At 41.3% G+C, this 20,247-nt stretch overlaps 1 long non-coding RNA gene across 1 annotated transcript in view; it reads left to right on the plus strand.

The window, feature by feature from the left end:
- The first annotated feature begins 10,997 nt into the window (after window positions 1-10,997).
- The window catches only part of LOC142827590 (uncharacterized), a 34,284-nt gene continuing 25,034 nt past the window's right edge, over window positions 10,998-20,247 (plus strand). The window contains exon 1 of the long non-coding RNA XR_012902271.1: window positions 10,998-11,127. This is a non-coding gene — a long non-coding RNA (uncharacterized LOC142827590). The remainder of the gene's footprint in view (window positions 11,128-20,247) is intronic.

Raw genomic sequence — 20,247 nt, forward strand, 5'->3', positions numbered from 1 at the left:
TCCAATTTTTCTTGTATGAGTGTTTTAGAGCATGCAGATTACTGAAGAGATTCTATTGTTAACTGAAACCTTTTGAAAATGACTAACTTAAAAACTATTCATGATGTTGATTAAAAAGTCTTTACAATGGTTAGGGACACCTGGCGTGGTGAGACCTCTGCTTATCGGGATGATCAATATCGTCTAATAGATATATTGAACTCTAATGCTTGTCTGTCCCTATCTGATGTCTATTGTGTTATAGTTAGATTATAACCTCTTTGGAGCAGGGGACATCTTTGTTCTGTTTTTGTATGGTCCTCAGCAGAATAGGCTCATGGTCCATGACTAGGGCTTATTTATCTGTACTGAGCTACAGTTTACAATAATAACATAAACCATGTTTCAAAGAACCAGTTCCAGAAGCTCGATACTGTGACCCACATGGTTCCACTGACTTCCAGTGAGGCTGCAAATCTGTATAACCATGTAGATCCTATTGCAGATTGTGGCCTCTTAAATAGTAGGTTGTGAGTTCATTTCTAAAAATATATGTTTAAGGGAATATGCCTGTGAACTGTGATGTCTTTTTGCACAGTGTGCTCCAAAACAATTAAGATGAGGAATTCTGGGAGGTATTGTAACTATGAGTGGTGTTCTGGGGGTACCTCTGAAAGAGTCAAATCAGGGAAAATTGCTAAGAAACAGGGCTACTTACAGCTCAAGACTGGGGGCCCTCCACTTTAAGGCACATCAAATCAGTTACAAAAAGCACTTCTGTCTGCCACACTGGTCACCAAGAAGTCACACAAACAATTTCCTCAAACACTCCATTTTTTCTTCTGCTACGACCTTTATCCACGTTGCATAGATGAGAGAGTATGAAAAACAAGCTCACGAAATCCTAACAGGTTCTTCCAATCCCAAAGGACCAGCCATATTCCCAGGTCAATTTATATCTCAGGGTATGTCTACACTGCCACCCTAGTTCGAACTAGGTTGGCTAATGTAGGCATTCAAAGTTGCAAATGAAGCCCGGAATTTAAATATCCCGGGCTTCATTTGCATCTTGCTGGGCACCGTCATTTTTAAATCCCCGTTAGTGAGGACTCCGTGCCCGCGGCTACGCGCAGCACGGAGTAGGTAGTTTGAATTAGACTATCTAATTCGAACTACCGTTACTCCTCGTGGAACTAGGTGTACCGGTAGTTCGAATTAGAGTGCCTAATTCGAACTACCTACTCCGTGCCGCGTGTAGCCGTGGGCACGGAGTCCGCACTAACGGGGATTTAAAAATGGTGGCGCCCGGCAAGATGCAAATGAAGCTCAGGATATTTAAATCCTGGGCTTCATTTGCAACTTCGAATGCCTACATTAGCCACTCTAGTTCAAACTAGGGTGGCAGTGTAGACATACCCTCAGATCTTACCCAAAAGATCACTATGTCAGTCCTTTGGAATTTAAAATCGAAAGGTTTATTGAAAGAAAAGGTTAAGGGTAGAATTGTTAAAAATAACAGAATTGCATGCACCAATTACAAAGTTCCTGGTGTAGGCTTGTGGCAAAGGTAGAAAAGTCTGCTATCTCTAGAATACATTCTTTGTTAAGATGGGTCATAATTCAAAGCAAAAATGCTTCTGAAGTGATTAACTGATATGAAGACAAAGATGGAGGAACCCCTAGGGTACATCCCTTTTTCGATAAATTGTAAATTGTAAATGAAGCCAAGATTTGAATTTCCCCTGCTTCATTTACACAGTGGCGGGTTACAGGATCTTTTGAAATGGGGCATTTCTGTCAAACGATCCCCATCTTGACTGTGGTTTTTTTCGAAAAGCTGCTTTTCGAAAAAAAGCCATGGCCGCCATTATGTAAATGAAGCACGGGAAATTCACATCCCGGCTTCATTTACAATTTTGATATGTCTAATTTACATCCCTTTATCGAAAAAAGGGATGTAGTTTAGATGTACCCTCAGGGTCTATGCTGTAATCTTGCCCATGTGGAGGGAATTCCATTGTTGTCAGTGTGTGACGGTACCTCCCAAAAGGGAGTTTGTCACATGAGCAAGTCACCTGTCCATGTTTTTTTAGACAATCATTCATGGCGTGCCTGCTTGACTACAGGTTTACAGCAGAATTCCTTAGATGTGTGTTGGTAACACTTAAGGTTTGTAGTCAGGCAAGTACTACTCTTTACTTGATATATACCCTTTCACAAGGGGTGTAGGAGGCCTACTGATATCTCTTAGAAGCAAACATTTAAATTACAGGTACATTGGTAGTACTCATAATTTCACATACAAAAATTTATACAAGCACATGAATAGTATAAACAGGATCAGCAAAGCATAAGCTTTCAACAGAGACTTCATTGGCCCACTTTGTACAAAATTTGAGGCAAGCATGCAGCAGTGGGTGAAACAATAACATTCAACATTCCTGTGGTGGGAAGAACACCTCAGCAGTCCAGCAACCTGGCATTTAATTTCAAAAAGGGGAATTACACAAAAATGAGGAGGTTAGTTAAACAGAAATTAAAAGGCACAGTGACTAGAGCCAAATCCCTGAAAGCTGCATGGAAACTTTTTAAAGACACCATAATAGAGGCACAACTTAAATGTATATCCCAAATTAAAAAACATAGCAAGAGACCTAAAAAAGAGTCACCGTGGCTTAACCACCATGTAAAAGAAGCAGTGAGGGACAGAAAGGTATCTTTTAAGAAGTGGAAGTCCAATCCTAGTGAGATAAATAGAAAAGAAGATAAACACTGTCAAATCAAGTGTAAACAGGTAATAAGAAAAGCAAAAAAAGATTTTGAGGAACAGCTAGCCAAAAACTCAAAAAGAAATAACAAAATGTTTTTTAAGTACATTACAAGCAGGAAGCCTGCTAAAAAACCTGTGGGTCCACTAGATGATCGAGCTATAAAAGGAGCAATCAAGGATGATAAAGCCATTGCGGAGAAACTAAATGATTTCTTTGCTTCAGTCTTCATGGCTGAGGACGTTGGGGAGATTCCTGAATCTGCACCGTCCTTTGTGGGTGATGAATCTGAGGAACTGTCCCGGATTGAAGTGTCATTAGAGGAGGTTTTGGAACAAATAGAAAAACTTAATGTTAACAAATCTCCGGGACCGGATGGCATTCATCCAAAGGTTCTAAAAGAACTCAAATTGGAAATTGCTGAGCTATTATCTGTGGTTTGTAACCTATCCTTTAAATCGGCTTCCGTACCTAATGACTGGAAGGTAGCCAACGTGACACCAATATTTAAAAAGGGCTGTAGAGGCGATCTAACTTCCGTATCGGGCATATTAGTTGAAACAACAGTAAAGAATAAAATTGTGAAGCATGTAGAAGAACATAATTTGTTGGACAAAAGTCAACATGGTTTCTGTAAAGGGAAATCCTGTCTTACTAATTTGTTAGAGTTCTTTGAAGGGGTTAACAAACATGCGGACAAGGGGGATCCAGTAGATATAGTATACTTGGATTTTCAGAAAGCCTTTGACAAGGTCCCTCACCAAAGGCTCTTGTGTAAATTACATGGCCATGGGATAAGAGGGAAGGTCCTTTCTTGGATTGAGAACTGGTTAAAAGACAGGAAACAAAGGGTAGAAATAAATGGTAAATTTTCAGATTGGAGAGGGGTAACTAGTGGTGTACCCCAAGGGTGAGTCCTGGGACCAATCCTTTTCAACTTATTCATAAATGATCTGGAGAAAGGGGTAAGCAGTGAGGTAGTAAAGTTTGCAGATGATACAAAACTGTTTAGGATAGTCAAGACAGAAGTAGACTGTAAGGGACTCCAAGAAGATCTCACCACACTGAGTGATTGGGCAACAAAATGGCAAATGAAATTTAATGTGGATAAATGTAAAGTAATGCATATCAGGAAAAATAACCCCATCTATACGTACAGTATGATGGGGGCTAATTTGGCTACGACAAATCAGGAAAGATATCTTGGAGTTATCGTGGAAAGTTCTCTGAAAACATCCACACAGTGTTCAGTGGTGGTCAAAAAGACAAATAGGATGCTAGGAATTATTAGGAAAGGGATAGAAAATAAGATCCAGAATATCTTACTGCCCCTGTATAAAACTATGGTACGCCCACATCTTGAATACTGTGTACAGATGTGGTCTCCTCACCTCAAAAAAGATAGTTTGGCCTTGGAAAGGGTTCAGAAAAGGGCAACTAAAACAATTAGGGTTTGGAATGGGTCCCATATGAGGAGAGATTAAAGTGACTGGGATTTTTCAGTTTAGAAAAGAGGAGACTGAGGGGGGGATATGATAGAGGTATATAAAATCATGAATGGTGTGGAGAAGGCCGATAAAGAAAAGTTATTTATTAGTTCCCTAAATAGAAGAACTAGAGGACACCAAATGAAATTAATGGGGAGCAGGTTTAAAACTAATAAAAGGAAGTTCTTCTTCACACAGCGTGTAGTCAACCTGTGGAACTCCTTGCCAGAGGAGGCTGTGAAGGCTAGGACTATAATAGAGTTTAAAGAGAAGCTAGATAATTTCATGGAGGTTAGGTCCATAAAAGGCTATTAGCCAGGGGATAAAATGATGTCCTTGGCCTCTGTCTGTCAGAGGCTGGAGAGGGATGGCAGGAGACAAATCGCTTGATCATTGTCTTCGGTCCACCCTCTCTGGGGCACCTGGTGCTGGCCACTGTCGGTAGACAGGATACTGGGCTAGATGGACCTTTGGTCTGACCCAGTACGGCCATTCTTATGTTCTTATGTTATGCTCAATGTTCTTTCCATTGACATAAAAAATCCTGTAATGTCACACATGTGATTCATTTGTTGCATCATGCTATGTACCACTTAAGAGTTATATGCAAATAGAATGATCCCGTCCTTCATTTCTTGGCTAATGTAGAAAATGATGAAAGAGGATCTGAATTGTTATAGAAAGAGGACATGGGATTATTGTGATTTTAAAGGAATGGCACTGTGGATTGCAGGGGTAGAAAATTTGCACTGTATATAATTTTGTAACACTTTCTCACCATATATTTCTTAAACAAAGTAAGCAGAACAAAATTTTACGTATCTACTATTTTGCTAAAAGAGTAAAACATTCTGTTAAGGAATGGGCGTAATTTCTTCTGTGAGGAAAGAGTAGAAGACAAATCAACAAAGCATATTGTAAAACTCCTAGCTGATTCTTTGATATCATTTCTAAGCTGTTTACTAAGATATTAAACCTTTTTATCTTAGAATATTAAAGACAGCCAAATTACATTCTGGCACACAAACTTGTAAAAGAATTAGAAAGCTTTGTTATTGTAATGAGGTCAGAAAGTGTTTCTTGGTTTTTATAAATCACTAATTCTTGATAACAGTTGGCACTCAGGAAGGATTCCATATTTTCATTTTAATGTTGTAAACAAAAATATTTTATTCTCTTTCATAATAAAGTTAGTGCGGGTATAATTTATTGTTGGTTATTATGATCATAAATAACGTGCAGTTTTTACTGGATGCAATCTTTACTGCATTTACTTCTAATCTTTTGAGGAAGGAATGTCCATGATTATTTAGGAATAAAGTAACACAAAGCTACCATGAGAAAAGGTGGATTTTATTAAGGTTCTTTGTTATAAAATTGGACAAATTTGCATGGCAACCAACGTGGAATCCAGACATTGATATGTTACCATTGTGCCATGTATTCCAGGTTTACATTTGGTATTGTACTGGAGCCAGTACTCTGCTTCAAACATTAGTTGAGAACAAAGATTCAAGTGCCCTTTCTCTCACCTCACCCCAGGTCACCTCCCATGGGGTTGTTTTGTTTTGTTTTGTTTGTTTTTTTCTGTAGCAGGGTGAGAAAATGAGGATTTTTGCCAATATTTCTCAATGCTCTTCTGAAAGAAGCATAAGGTCTGACACTCTAAGAAGTTATGGCCATCAATACTCAGGCTGTATGTCCATTTTGGTTCCCAGCTCCCTGTTCTCTTTTTGTCAGCATGAGGCTTTCAAAGACTTGCCCTTAGAATCTTCTTTTCAAGGAGGCTTCATTGTGTACGCGTTGGAAGAGAGCCTTATAAAAGTAATACAGCTTAGATTGTACTGATTATTCCAGTATTCCAGATCCAGATACCAGGAGTACTTGCCTGGTAACCTGGCAGCAGATTTCTCACCTTATTGCACTGTGGTGACTTGGATAAGGGTTGTGAAGGTGCTATTCTCTAGTTCCTCTATAAGAATGTTAGGAGAGATATATTTTTGTTGTACCCTGTATGAATTCATCTCTGAGGGAAACCTGGGGCCTACATTTCTTAGTTACCTAGAGGAGGTCAGGAATTTTTTTGACAAATCAATTTTCATTAACAAATTTAAATTGTGGATACTATGTTGTGAATTTCCTGACTCAAAAAAATGTTGAGAACAACAAAGTTGGAAAATCATTGAAATGTTTTATTTCATCAGAAAAGTCTGGGTTTTTGAGTTTGAAATGAATTTTCTCTTCAAAATTTAAGCCAAATAGAATGGAAAAAATAAAAGAACAAAGATAAAAACTAAGATGAAATGTTGAAAGCATATAAAGAAAGTGTTTTGATTTACCCCAAACTAAAAAATTCAGATTTTCAATTTGCAAATAATATTGACATTTCAGCTTTTCATCCCAGACTGAGACACGGAAAAATTGAAGTCTTGAAAATATTCATACAGTTAAAAAAATAATTTCCCCCACTCCTTTTTTTTTTTTTTTAACAAGTTTTGGGAGAACTATATCTGTGCTGTAGGGGATTTTAAGATATATATTTTGTTTTGTTAACCTTAAAGAGAAAATAATTGAATGGTTCCACTAGAAGGTTTCTCTTCTCTTAAATTTGTGTGTCTGTTTACCTATTTTGAGACTCCTTTTGACAACAAAACCAGCTCGTAAACTATGGGAGATTACTTTTATCAGCTAATATAATTTGATTCTTATTACTGACCTATTTAAATCATATTGAGAGAAAGTACAGTCTTTGACTCAGCTTCTGTTATGTTTTATTGTTCTAAGTTGCTATAAACTTTAATGGTGGTCGATTGTGATATGAAAGCCATCTTCTGAGATGTAATATTACATCTAGCAAGCAAAAGTGATTCTTTGGAGGGAGGAAGAAGGGGGTCCCAAACCAGAAGGCGCTACCTCGTGGGGACTAACTAGGGCTAAAAATAATTATGCTGGAATTTGTGGATTTGACATTAAAAGGATTTAGGTGTAAATGCATGAAAGGAGTTAGCCGTTGTAATGCTAAATGTCATACAGGTTGGACCACCCTCCTCCAGCACCCTCAGAACTGGACTGGTCGAGGTCCCTCCCAATATGGTCTGTACTGCCCCTAGCTAGGACTCCAACCCAGTCCTACTGCTAACTACCTAGTCATGGCTCCCTGAGCTGGAGCTCCGCAGCTGCTGCAGCCAGCCCTCAAGCTCCACGTCTGGGGCCAGAGTTCTGCAGCCACTGCTGGCCCCCACTACCACCCACCTGCAGGGGCCTGAACTCCTGCTGTGCCACCCACCCCACCCTCAACATGAGGCACCTGGCTGAATTCCCACCTCTCTGCCACTCCTTCTCCCCTACCCTCTTTGTTTACAGCAGGTGCTAGTAGATCCTTCAATCCATCTTCAAGTAGGAGTGGTTTTTAGAATATTCCATTATCACTTTTGTTTCATAACCTACAAATATAGAATAGACTTGATGGAAGGTTGCAATGTAACACTACTGCATTGCTTTTAATTCAGGAAACAGAAGAACAGGCTGCTCCATAAGATATAGAAGCAGAGCAATCCCCTCCTCCCACTGCACACACTTTGCTACTAGAACCCTCTAACCTGCAAGCAGGACCTGAAAAATATACCAGGTCATTCTTCTTAAAGTAGTAGCTTGCAATTCCAACACAGCCTTCCAGGAATGAGGACAGAAATTATGGGCCACTGTGAAACATGAGGGTGGCTTTTGGGTGGAAGAAGTGGACTAGGGTTAGCTCCTATGCCAATCTTATGCTTCCCAGACCACACAGCCAGGGTCTCAAGCATTGATTTAAAGGGCCCAGTGATCTGGCCACTGCCACTGCTTTGATAGCAGCACCTGGGAGCCCCAGGCCCATTTCAATCATGGGGCCCAGGACAGCTGCCCTTTTTGTTCCCCTTCCTGTCAGTGGCCCTGCAGACCTTCCTATACCATGCTGGTGTACTTCCATGTGTATTACTCCTGCAGAATTTCATTTTCTTTCTATTCATTTTCAGGGTGTGCATCCTCCACAGAGTGTACTATTCTCAATCTTTTTGACTTTGCATTCAGAGCCCAAGACCAGGATTCCCTGGAACAGGTGAAAGTAAAGAATAATGCTGTTTCAGGATAGTTCTGTGCTGGGCTTTTAGAGAGTTCTTCAGGGGTGGGACAAGGCACCTTAAAAGATTAGGAAGTATATAAACCATAAGAACAGCCATACTGGGTCTGACCAAAAATCTAGCCCAGTATCCTGTCATCTGACAGTGCTCTATGTCAGATGCCCTGAAATGAGTGAACAGAACAGAAAATCATCAAGCAATCCCTCTCCTGTCACCCATTCCTTGCCTCTGACAGAGGCTAGGGACACCATTCCTACCCATCTCATAGCCATTGTTGGACTTAATCTCCATGAATTTATCTAGTTCTTTCTTCAACCCTGTTAAAGTTCTGGTCATCACAACCTCCTCTGACAAAATCTCACTCAGGAGCAGAATGGCAATGGGTCCCAGAAAAATGGTTTCATATAGGCTTGAGAAGCTGAGCCTTTTTACTAATAACTATGTTCCTAGTGCAGTGCTCTCCAGCCAACTGTTGTAACACTGTTATACCTGGTTAGCTACAGTAACGCCATGCGTTGATGCTCCTTCAGAAAGCCTTAGTGCTCCAGGAACTCAACTCTGTGTTGTCTTTCTATCTGATAGGGTATGTCTACACTACAGCGCTAATTCGAACCAAGCTAATTCGAACTAGTGCATCCAGACTAAAAAACTAGTTCGAATTAGCATTTTGCTAATTTGAACTAGCATGTCCACACAGAGTGGACCCTGAACCAGGGTTAAGGATGGCCGGAAGCAGTGCCGGCAGGGCATCAGATGAGGACTTAGAGCGTGGAGCTGCTGTCTCAGGGTAGCCGAGGACTGTGCTTAAAGGGACCAAACCCCCACCCAGGACAGACAGTTCTCAGGGGTACCCCGCTTGCAAAGCAGTCCTGGCTTGGATTGCCCGGAGTACCCACACTGGGCACATCACAGCACTCAGCCATCAGACCGGCTGCTCTTGCCGCAGGCTGCCATCTGGGGAGAGGGGGCAATTGGGAGGCTGCAGGAGAGCTTCCACCCCCAGAAGCCCACAGAGCCAGCCCAGTCCTCCCCATCGGGGGCTCGTGCCCCATTCCTCCCTCACCTCCTTCCGCTTACCCTTCCCTAGCCCCCCTTCCTGATGTACAAAATAAAGGACAATTGTGTTCAAAAATAGAATCTCTCTTTATTGAACAAAACATGGGGAGACTGGGAAAAGAAGGTGGGAGAGGGGAAGAGAGAGGGTGGGAGAGGGGAGGGCAACTACAATGATGAGGGGTTTGGAACAGGTCCCATATGAAGAGAGGCTACAGAGACTGGGACTTTTCAGTTTAGAAAAGAGGAGACTGAGGGGGGATAGGATAGAGGTCTATAAAAGCATGACTGGGGTGGAGAGGGTGCATCCAGAAAAGTTCTTCATTAGTTCCCATAATAGAAGGACTAGAGGACACCAAAGGAAAGGAATGGGTAGCAGCCTTCAAACTAGTAACAGAAAGTTCTTCTTCACAAAGCAAAGAGACAACCTGTGGAACTCCTTGCTGCAGGAGGCTGTGAAGGCTAGAACTAGAACAGAGTTTAAAGAGAAGTTAGATCAATTCATGGAGGTTGGGTCAATGGAGAGGTATTAGCCAGGGGGTAGAAATCATGTCCCTGCCCAAAGTTTGTGGAAGGCTGGAGAGGGATGGCACGAGACAAATGGCTTGGTCACTGTCTTCGGTCCATCCCCTCCAGGGTTCCTAGGGTTGGCCGCTGTCAGCAGACAGGCTACTGGGCTAGATGGACCTTTGGTCTGACCCAGGACGGCCATTGTAAGCTCAGGGCTCAGGGTCGGGGGTCTCAGTGGACCACCTTGATTTTCATGCACACCTGCTCCTGGGTGGCCAGGCTGGCAGCTCTCCTGCCCTAGACGGCCACTTTCCTGTGCCTAGTACGGAGTTCATGGATGAGGTCCACGATGTCCGCACTAGACCAGGCGGGTGCCCGCCTCTTGCGGTCCCGGGCAAGCTCCTGGGAGCCACCAGCCTGGTCCCGGGAAGAGGGGGAGGGCTGGGGGGCATCGGGTGGCTGGCTCGAGCCGTGCCAGGTGCAGGGTCTGCTGGCTGGGTGCTGGCAGGCTTGCACCTGGCACGGGCACCGTAACCAACCCTTGCCCCTTTAAGGGGTCCGGGGCCGGGAGGGAGGCAGACGAGTTTCCCTGGTGTTGGCCAGAGCTAGCCTCCCACTAGTTCGAATTAAGGGGTTACACACCCCTTAATTCGAACTAGTAAGTTCGAACTAGGCTTAGTCCTCGTGGAATGAGGTTTACCTAGTTCGAACTAAGCGCTCCACTAGTTCAACTTAAGTTCGAACTAGCGGAGCGCTAGTGTAGCGCCTATCAAAGTTAATTCGAACTAACGTCCATTAGTTCGAATTAACTTTGTAGTGTAGACATACCCATAAAGAATACATTCTAGAAGGAGCACTGTGGGCCTTAGTGTAATGCCATTGAATAATACCGTTACCAGTCACAAAAGATTATTTTGATGTCATGTATACAAGCTCCCATGTGGGCTTTCACCGATCTTGTGATGGGACAATTTTCTCTTTGAGCAGCCAAACTCTTTAAAATTCCAAATGTAGCAGGTGGCCCAACTGTTACTTTTAGACAGTTGAGAATTGTACAGCTGCCCTATACTCTCAGGCAACAGGGTGGGCCAGAGAAGTGAGGAAACAAATATCTACAATGATCTGACTGAAGCCACTTTAAACTTAATTGTGGCAGGCATAAAGCAGTTGTGGAGCAGTTCAGTTGCATTACAGATTTACAAACATTTCACGGTGCTGAAGTTATTAGCATTCATTTTACTGCATGATCAAAGATTAAAATAAGACATGAACACTAATTTTACAAAGGTTAATTGGCAATGCTTTTTAAAAGTGCAAATTAGGTAGCTGTCAAACAATGTCTCATTCTTCCTATAAATATGTGTATTTTTTCAGAACTTTTGTCAGGCATATTTTGTGTGACTATTTTGTGTTTATATAATGACATTACAAAAATAAGTTTCAGGAAACAATGCAGCTGCAGAAAGTCATGGAATGAGGGAATACTCTTCTTAAAAAAACCCAGATATTTACCTAACTGAAATGAGTACCACTGTATCTAAAATATTTCTTGTATTTCTAATAGACTGCATTTCAATATCTGAATGAGCAGGAATAGGATTACTCATAACTATATGTAGGATCAGGACTGAAATTAATGTTATTTATTTAGAGCAAACTTATTTTGGAGTTTTTCCAGGGGAAAAGCATAGGACCTATTTTATGTCGTATTTCAACTTTGAACATAGACCTGTACTCTGACATCTTAAGGCATGAAATAATCTCTTAGCAACTAAGAAAAACAATATACAGTATATATAAAATGTGGCAATTTTGCCTATTCTTCATGTTTACCTGAACCTAATGACATTCTTTCTGCCCAATTTAAAATGTGTGGTCAAAGGGGTATTCTTTTCATTACTGTGTTCTGTGCACAGATATTAGAATTCTAAAAGGCAATATATCTAAGGTAAATGTGTAGTTGTGTATATATTCTGTATGGAATATCACAATACAGAGACACTTTAATTGACATTTAGAAACAAAGTGGAAAGGAAAATAATCACCTCACTTTTGTTTGTTTTTGCTTGTTTGAAATAGGTAGTATGGACTGGTAAAAATGCCTATTATTAAGGTTGCCTGACACTTCCCACTGTATAACTCTATTAAACTTTGCCAAACATTAACATCTTCCACTGAAATTCTATGTATTAGGTGTCTGCCTTTTACTAAATATTTTTGGGAAATTTCACCCAAAATTGTTCTGCTGTTTTTGAGAATTAGTTTAGGTAATAATATTGTTTTACCTGAGTTTAAAAAAAAATCTTGCCAACTTCTCATTGAAACTCTCTGTATGTCCCCATGATTTGGTGAAGAGACCTGAAATTTTTTAAAGGGATGGGCTTGGTAGCTGGAATGTGTCTTTTGCCATTCCCTGAAAATCAGCCCAAATATACACCCTCAACAGGAGAATGCAAACCATTGTCTATGAGCCTATGTCTGCACAAAGCAGTACCTTGTGCCTCCAAATGAGGGCATGTAAGGAGTGAACCCATTACTTCTCAGTTTCTTTTCAGCCTCCTGCAACTCAAAATGGAGTGGTTGCATGTCCTCTGGTTCTTAGCTTCCTGTCTTCCTTGTTATACCATTTTATTCTTAAATGTTTTCATTTATTTTCTTTAAATATTATATTTTATTATTTTTACCACCTTTGTGTTTAGAAGAGAAGTGCTTCTCTCATGCCCCTTCTGCCTTTGGTTTATTATCACTGCAAATTATGAGGAAGACCTAGAGTTTAAGCCTTGCCAGATGTCTTTTTTTTCCCCATAGAGACTTGAGAAGCCTTTGCTGCTTTGTAGACAGTGATATTCTATCTCAGGCTAAGGTCTGTATGGTCTTTATAGGTAAGAAAAGACAGAAGTTAGTCTGAAGCTCCTTCCAACCTTTCACTAGCCCCAGCAGCATCCACTTTCTCCTCTGAACATCACTATCAACATCCCAGGTTACAGCAGCTCCAGCAGAACTTTCAAAGGCTAAAAAGAAAGGGACTCTTTCTCCTTCCAGATAAACTAGTAGGGCATAAGTCATCCATAAATCACACTTTAAGGACATTTTGTTCACTCAAGGGTACATCTTAAGCACCATCAAATCCTAGTATTGAACCACCAGTACCACACACGAAGCAGTGAGGGAAGAGTCTTCTATCAGAGCACAGTAATTGCCTCAGTATTGACTGACACTTCCAGACAGACTTCCTACACATGCTCTGTTACCACCATCTTCCTTGCACTGGGGCTCCCGGGTTAGAGAAGCTTCTCTATAAGCCTTACCAGCACCTCCTTCATTATCTTGGCAATGACCTTTCTCCAAGCCATGCTTGCAACTCAGTCTTCCGGATATCATAGCCCTCCAACATTCTCTCAACTACTTTTCCCAGAGGACTTTTATATTAGAGGTAGTGACATCTCCACTAGAATAGTCCTCTGTGAAGGGTCCTTCCATTATACTTGTCAGACACCTCCAGCCACAATCCTCCTAGACTGAATCCTGCTCACCCCTCCAGCCTTCAGTACAACCACCAATGTCCGATGCTCCCCTGCTTCAGCCTAAGGAATGACACTTTTTTTTGACTCAGCATAGGTATTAGTAGGGCTCTTTTTCAGCACCTTAGCACCACACTCCATGAGCTAAGATTCTGAAGAATTTATAACAGATGACCTAGGGCCAGGAGCTATGACTATATAGAAACACAGAATACTAGAACTGGAAGGGACCTTGAAGGTCATCAAGTCCAGTCCCCTGCCCTCATGGCAGGACCAAGCATCATTTAGATCAGTGGTTCCCAACCTTTTTTATACCGCAGACCGGCAAACCCATTCACAAACTTTTGGTGGACTGGTAGCATTTAATTTGCATCTTTGCATATTTATTATGCAATGAATTAATACAATAAATATGCAAATAAAATGTTACCTCTCCACCAATCCACTTACCTGCTGACCCCATCTTGTCACTTCACATCCCTCTACTTCCAACCCCAGAACCCTCTGACCTCGTCCAGCCAATCCTGGTACTTGGTGTATCTGTATAATTAAACCTGCCAAACCCATCATCTGATATCCCCTAAATTACATTAACCCCATTACCTCGCAAGTCTGTCTTGCCAAGCTTGTCACCCCAATGTCCACCGTATCCCACTTCCCAACACTCCCTGCTGATAACTTCCTTTTGTCAATCGCCTCTGTCTTGCCTGCCTGTCCTGCATCTGCTGTCACTACCAAACTAGGCACCCCTGTGTCCCAGCAACCCCTGACTTAAATTGACCATCTCCCATTTCCCTGGATCCTGCCTGACTACTCCTAGTGCTCCCTGATCCTGCCCTATTACCCTTGTTGCCTCTTGCTTCACAAACTCCATGACTGCCTGTTGTGCCAAACCCTGCCCCTCCCCCCAATGACCCTGCAACTACCTGTTCTACAAGTTCTGAGGCCCATCGACCCTTCTCAGTTACCCTCCAATCTACTGACCCCAAGACAGAAGCATGAACTGCATCACACCTGGCTCCATAATCACTGACCCACTGCAACCCGCCCCCCTTTTCCCTTTGGCCTCTAACCCATGCTGTCGCTCAGCCTCAGGCTCCCCCCCTTAACTTCTAGCCCCAACCCAGGCCCTTGTTCCTCAGTGCCTAAAACCCTTTCACTCCCACCCCTAGGCCTTGTGCCCTTTGAACCTTTGATACCTACAGCCCATGTCAACACCCTCTTGCCCCGTGACCCCACCACACCTTCACCCAACACCCTTTTGCCCTTTGATCCCACACTCCCCAGAGTGAGGCTGCCCCCTCTAATGAGCATGGCTGTTACTGCTCTGTGGGCAGGGGCAGTGGCTGTTGGCAGTCCATATGCTCCCTCCTCCTTCATGCTCCCTCCCTCCCCAAGTGCATCTTGTGCCCCCATGAGTAGAGGTAGGGGATAGGGGAAGCGCTGAGCACCGACCAGGCTGCCAATTTACTTGGGTGGGAGGGGAGAGGAAGGAAGGAGGTACCTCGTGCTACACCTCAGCCCCAGTGCCACTGCCAGGCAAAATCAGCCTCTACAATGCCATAGCTGAAGGAGGCTGATGTGCGATGATGAGCCACCGCGAACAGCTGGCTTCAGCTTTGGCAGCCACCAAGGCTCAGCAGCCAGCAATTCACAGCCCAGCACTGGTCTGCGGACTGGTATTTGGGAACTGCTGATCTATATCTTCCTCGATAGACACCTATCCAACCTCCTCTTAAATATCTCCAGTGATAGAGATTCCACAACTCCCCTAGGCAATTTATTCCAGTGTTTAACCATCCTTACAGTTAGTTAGGAAGTTTTTCCTAATGTCCAACCCTGCCTTGCTGCAGTTTAAGCCTATTGCTTCTTGTCCTATCATCAGAGGCCAAGGAGAATACATTTTCTTCCTCCTCTTTGTAACACCCTTTTAGATACTTGTAAACTGCTATTATGTCCCCTCTCAGTCTTCTCTTTTCTAAACTAAACTAGCTCAATTCTTTCAGCCTTCCCTCATAGCTCACGTTTTCTAGACCTTTAATCATTTTTGCTCCTCTCTGGACCTTCTCCAATTTCTCCACATTTTTCTTGAAATACTGTGCCCAGAACTGGATGCAATACTCCAACTGAGGCCTAATCGGTGCAGAGTAGAGAAGAAGAATTACTTCTCATGTCTTGCTCACAACACTCCTTAATAATTGTACTCTCTGTGCCAATATCTAAATTGGTGATGAAGATATTGAACAGAACTGATCCCCAGACTGACCCCTGCAGAACCCCGCTTGTTCTGCCCTTCCAGCATGACTGTAAACCATTAATAACTACTCTCTGAGAATGGTTATTCTGCCAGTTTTGCACTCACCTTTTAGTTACCCTATCTAGGTTGTATTTCTCTAGTTTATTGATAAGAAGGTCATATATCAGTATCCTTCCCCATCCACCCCCTCAATGGATTCCAACCAGAGACAGATCCTAATATCCACCAGTATTGTCTCATTCACAGATACTTTCTCACCAACCTTTGGTACCACATGAATGCCCTCACATACTTTATGCTCTGTTGACACAAAATATTGAATTGGTTATTATTATGTGTGCACCATCCATTCAATGAGGTCATGAGGAAAAAACAGTTCATGATCACATATTTAAAAATTATCAACATGCATATATACAAGGGAGCAGGGAATGGCATAAACAACCTTAATTACAGAATTTCCAAACATCTCAGTATTTGAGTTTGAAACCCCAATGTTCTTTTCATGTAGCCTTTTCAGTAATATACAAAAGTTTATACTTTAAACATATTTTCAAAAAACTTAACTGTGTAGAGTGAAAATCCAAAATCAGTTATTTTACTATTTCAGGATTTCACCATAAAAATCTCACATTATATCTAAAATTATTGAGCATGTGACTTAAATGCACATTAGGTATTTTTTTCATGTAACTTAAAATTAATATTCACCAACACAGATTCCTCATGTAACAATGCATTGAACTGCATCCCAAAATTGCAGCCCAAAGGCATACACAAGAATAGCGTGTGTGTATGTGTTGGGGGGGAAGGATAACAAAATAACTTAAGAAATGAAGACAGAGTTAAGTGTCTCAAAGGAAAAGACCTCTTCAAACCAATATTAAATTACAATAATCACACTGATACTTTGTCCATGACAAAGTTCTCAGTTTGATTGTGCTGACCATGCTTGCTACTAACGCACATTTCTTCAAAATCCATTCATTTTTCATTCATTCATCTATAGGCTACTTTATCTATTGTATATGAGATATAGTCCATTTTCTAAGTTTATAAAAAAGACTTGCAATATCATTTTCTACAGTCTTCAAAATAACTTTATCTTTGATTGCTTTCTTCTCTTCTGTAATGTCTCCATTGTCACCCTGTGATCCCAAAGATACTTCATGCCATATTTTGATGTTCTGCTTTTTCCTGTGGTCCATTTTACTGAGCTATATTATTACTCTGTATATAGTCTTATAGTGCACATATATCAAAGTCTTTGTCTTTCCATAGATTTTAGAGCAATTTCCATGCCATCCTATTTATCTGATTCCCTATTACTTTATGAGATTATCTATAAAAATGGAAAATGAAGCTCCATCTAATTTGTTGTTTTAAGAAAGTACAAATGACCATACTCTGGGACCAATGTTCCATTTTGGTGTATAATTCTGTGTCTGATTTTTACTAATGCTAGATTCTTTGGCAGACTGTATAAATTCTGCCTACCTCACTGCATTCCATGTTAATTTCATTATATGACAATAAATATACAACATTTCCATTACATCAATGGATATAGAGGCAGCAAAGATTGGGAAATCTTAAATGTCCATGTCTATTGTCTGGCAGTTTTTCCACATTCTGTGATGATGAAATCAACCTGTACATTTTGCAGTTAGTAGAAATTCCACTTTTCTAAAAATTAAACAATGGTAAGGAAATTTGCTCAGTTTTCTCATCCAGTCCAAAGATAAGAAATATCTCTTTTTATCTATCTTATGTAATATCTTTAATAAAATAGATGGTCATCAAATCACCCACTCCCTCTCAGTCCAGATTCCAGTAAAACTGACCAATATTCCAGGTATCCTTTTGCATTACAACTAACACACCTATTCATCCATGTAGCAAACTTGCAGAGAAATAGAAATACAGGCAGTTATGTCAAATATTGATGAATAAGGTTCTTAATGTTCTTTCCTAGAAAAGGTGTCATCTTTAAGCAAAGTACATCAATATTTTTAAATTAAATAATCTCTTGGGTCAAAAGTGTGCTTCCATTTGAGATGACTTCCTCAGCAAAATATACTTTATGCTCCAACTTACACTAGACAAAATTTTGCAGTCTCCCAAATTTTGTTGCAGTTAAGTAGGACTACCTTTAAAAGAAGGATTTTTTTATAGTGGGAAAAACTTTTATCCCTGATTAGGTAATAGATTCATTCACTGTTAGGCTACGTCTACACTGGCCCCTTTTCCGGAAGGGGCATGTAAATTTCACCAGTCATCGTAGGGAAATCCGCGGGGGATTTAAATATCCCCCGCGGCATTTAAATAAAAATGTCCGCCGCTTTTTTCCGGCTTTTAAAAAAGCCGGAAAAGAGCGTCTACACTGGCCCCGATCCTCTGGAAAAAGTGCCCTTTTCCGGAGGGTCTTATTCCTACTTTGAAGGAATTCTACTTCAAAGTAGGAATAAGACCCTCCGGAAAAGGGCACTTTTTCCAGAGGATCGGGGCCAGTGTAGACGCTCTTTTCCGGCTTTTTTAAAAGCCGGAAAAAAGCGGCGGACATTTTTATTTAAATGCCGCGGGGGATATTTAAATCCCCCGCGGATTTCGCTACGACGACTGGTGAAATTTACATGCCCCTTCCGGAAAAGGGGCCAGTGTAGACGTAGTCTTATAGTGTAGTGGGGATTGTTTCGTTTGTTTTCTCATAGGGTATGTCTAGACTACACACTTCTTTCGAAAGTGAGCACCTAGGCAATCTGGATGCTCTCTTCAGAAAAAGCACTGTTGGCAGTCAAGAACACCTTTTTTCACAGGAGCTCTTTCGTAAAATGAGGTTTACCACTGTCAAAAAAAATGCCACATTCTTTTGATTTAATTTCAAAAGAACGTGGTGGCAATCTAGACACAGGTGAAGTTTTTCTGAAAAAAATGACTTTTTTTTCGAAAAAACCCTGTAGTCTAGACAGCCATATAGGACCATGATATTCTGAAAGGCTCAACAAACAAAAATTCATATAAACATAGAATCATAGGGCTGGAAGAGGCCTCAGGAGGTCGAGTTCAAGCTCCTGCCCAAAGTAGGACCAACCCCAACTAAATCAATTAAATAAATCATTCTCCTAAACAACTTTGACGTTCTCTTCTCACACTTCCTCTTTCCCTTGCTCTGTTGCTTTCATCTCGCTCATTCAAAGTAAGTATCTTAGCACAAGTCACGAGAGGATCTCTTTATCCCTGGGTTAGGCTACATCTAAATAACACTCTGTTGGCAGAGGGATGTAAGTTAGACGTATTGAAAGTGCAAATGAAGCCATGATTTAAATATCCCGTGCTTCATTTGCATAACAGCAGCTTCTGCTTTTTTTTTCAAAATGGGGCTTTTTAAAAAAAAAATGGCAATTTAGGTGGGGCATTTTAGACAGAAATGCCCTGTTTCTAAAGATCGTGTACTCCTCAAAAAATAAGGAGTACAGGATCTTTCAAAACGGGGCATTTCTGTCGAAAATGCCCTGCCTAAGCTGCCGTTTTTTTTTTCAAAAAGCCCTGTTTTGAAAAAAAGCGATGGCTGCTATTATGCAAATGAAGCATGGGATATTTAAATCACAGCTTCATTTGCACTTTCGATATGTCAAATTTACATCCACCTGCTAACAGACGGGTGTAGTTTAGACAGAGCCTTAGAAACCTCATGACTAATGGCAGGGAGCTGTGTGTGTGTATGTGTGTGTGGTTGGAATGAAGGGAATTGGTGTGCAAATAGCCTAAAATTCACTGCCTGATTTCTTTTTGTGCTTTTCTTAACTCAATGGGACTTTTGCAGTAGTGGCTTAGAATGAGGGTTTGCCATCTTCTCCAGTTCTTTCCTTCTACTTGCTTTTGTAGGACTTTGCTTTATCTGCATGTCAGGCAGTGAGAAGACACAAAGTGCAGTTCCTGTCAAGCATCCCAGATATTCAGGTTTCAAATTACATGGGAATTGTGTCCCTATGTTTTTGTAGCAGATATGGCAAGGAAAATGGTCACAAATAATTTACTTTGTGGCCAAATTTTAGTCTATTGGAGAAATACATATTAAAATACAAAAGCAGAATGTCATACTACTTGTTCTCTGGCTGGTAGTACTCCCTCCCACCACCTCTCATTGAGAGGAATATTTTTGCTTGGAGCATTAATAGATTGCACAAGGGTACCTCTAATTGCCATTACTGAGATAGGGACATAGTGGACAAACACACACTAGGAAGTTTGGCCTCAGCCTCATTCCAGAATGTGTCCTGGCAACTGTACCCCTCCCCACCTCTCCCCCCCCCCCCCAACCTCCAGAAAGACCTCTCAGCTACTTTTGGGGAGAGCCAAACTTAGTCTGGTAAAATAGTCATGCCATCTTATTTCGTTTAAAAGATGCATGCCACATCCAAAACTTGGCCCAGCTACTAATGTACATTTTTTTAATGGATGGGCATGGCAACAAGTCATAACCATAAAACCAAACACTTTTGTTTAGTATCTTTTAATCTGTGGATCCGAAATAACTTTACAAACATATAAGTC

The sequence above is a fragment of the Pelodiscus sinensis genome, chromosome 3 (assembly GCF_049634645.1).
Source record: "Pelodiscus sinensis isolate JC-2024 chromosome 3, ASM4963464v1, whole genome shotgun sequence".
NCBI lineage: Eukaryota > Metazoa > Chordata > Testudines > Trionychidae > Pelodiscus > Pelodiscus sinensis.